Source organism: Triticum dicoccoides, chromosome 2B (assembly GCF_002162155.2).
Source record: "Triticum dicoccoides isolate Atlit2015 ecotype Zavitan chromosome 2B, WEW_v2.0, whole genome shotgun sequence".
Taxonomy (NCBI): Eukaryota; Viridiplantae; Streptophyta; class Magnoliopsida; order Poales; family Poaceae; genus Triticum; species Triticum dicoccoides.
Genome location: NC_041383.1, coordinates 508384811 through 508386987, shown reverse-complemented (window position 1 = coordinate 508386987; position 2177 = coordinate 508384811).

Genomic DNA, 2177 nt, shown 5'->3' with positions numbered 1-2177 from the left:
CACATTTTAGATTACAAGAGCATGGTAGCACACAAGTTTATTGTTGACAACGAAGAGAGGATGCTCTTGTATGAACTTAGATTTAATAAGAAACACCTTGAGATTATTATTTTGCGTGCGCCTCTGTTGTTTGATTTGCTTGCAGAAATTTTTTTTGTCACACCGGAAGCGGTAAACAATCATCGAGCCCAAGCTTTTACTCCAGAACCCGAACCTGAGCCGGAACCTGAACTGGACCCTTATCGTGCATCATCTGTCCAGTGGGATCCGGAGATGACCAGCCAGTGGTATCCTGATTACACCTCCCAGTACACCGGGGAGAGTAGCGGCGGTCCTTGGTATTAGACCAACTTAGGCCAAAAGCCTAAGCTTGGGGGAGTACGTATTTCTCACTGACTTTACATTCATGTTCACACACTAGTTGTCGATGCTCATACTCTTTCATTGTATTATCCATGTTAGTTTAATTTTCTTTTCTTTTTTCTAGTTTTCTTCTCGTGTGTTTGACAATCCTTGAGAAAAACCAAAAAAATTAGTTAGTTTAATTTCCATGCTTGTAGTAGAATTAAAATGAAAACCCAAAAAGATTTCTAGTTCTTCTTCTTACTTGTTGGGAGCTTCCCGTGTAAATAGTTTTATTTTCTTTTCTTTCCTTTGGGGGTCGAGAAGACCATATTGAAAATGTTTAGTGTCTCTCATATGCATGATTGTTTATTTAACTTAGAGCCCATATTACTTGTCTTCTCTTTTGAGTTGAATGCTTGCAGATTCCAGCTTAGTCCAATGCATGTGCACTCTTATTGTTATTCACATCGTTCGGTCGTGCAAGTGAAAGGCAATAATGACGATATATGATGAACTTATTGGGATGAGAAAAGCTGGTATGAACTCGAACTCTCTTGTTTTTGTAAATATGACGAGTTCATCTTTTCTGAGTCAGCTTATTATGAAGTAAACATATTTGCAATGACATTTAGAGATTATAGTTGCTTGTGACATGCTTGATTAGCTATGAGTTATAATGGTTTACCTTGCGTGCCAACATGCTATTAGAATGATTATGATGTGGTATGGTGGGATGGTATCCTCCTTTGAATGAATTGAGTGACTCGACTTGGCACATGTTCACGCATGTAGTTGAAACAAATCAACATAGCCTTCACGATATTTATGTTCATGGTGGATTATATCCTACTCATGCTTGTATTCGGTGTGAATTAATTTTAATGCATGTTTATGACTGTTGTCGCTCTCTCAGTTGGTCGCTTCCCAGTCTTTTGCTAGCCTTCACCTGTACTAAGCGGGAATACTGCTTGTGCATCCAAAATCCTTAAACCCCAAAGTTGTTCCATATGAGTCCACTATACCTTCCTATATGCGGTATTTACCTGCCGTTCCAAGTAAATTTGTATGTGCCAAACTCCAAACCTTCAAATGAAATTATGTTTTGTATGCTCGAGCAGCTCATGTTTCAACTAGGGCTGCCTATATCTTCCATGCTAGGTGGGTTATTCTCAAGAGGAGTGGACTCCGCTCCTCATTCACGAGAAAGGACTGGTAACCGGGATGCCCAGTCCCATGATCCAAAAAGATTAAAGCAAATCAAAATAATTAAACAAAAATCCCCCAGGGATGTTGTTAGTTGGAGGCACTCGTTGTTTCGAGCAAGCCATGGATTGATGCTTGTTGGTGGTTGGGGGAGTATAAACCTTTACCATTCTGTTTGGTAATTGCCTATAATGCATGTAGTATTGAAGATACAGCCATCTCATAGTTGTTGCGTTGACAGCGAAAGTATGCCGCTCAAAATGTTATTCAATCTCTATTTTAAAATCGAGCTCTGGCACCTCTACAAATCCCTGCTTCCCTCTGCGAAGGGCCTATCTATTTACTTTTATGTTGAGTCATCACCCTTCTTATTAAAAAGCACCCGCTGGAGAGCACACTGTCATTTGCATTCATTACTATTGGTTTATATTGGGTATGACTTGACTGGATCTCTTTTACCATGAATTACAATGTTTAGTCAGTCCTTGATCTTTAAAGGTGCTCTGCATTTATGTTTTGCTGTCTTAGAAAGGGCTAGTGAGATACCATTTTGTTAAATCATGTTATGATTGTTTTGAGAAAGTGTTGTCATCCGATTTTTATTATTATGGCTCGCTAGCTGATTATGC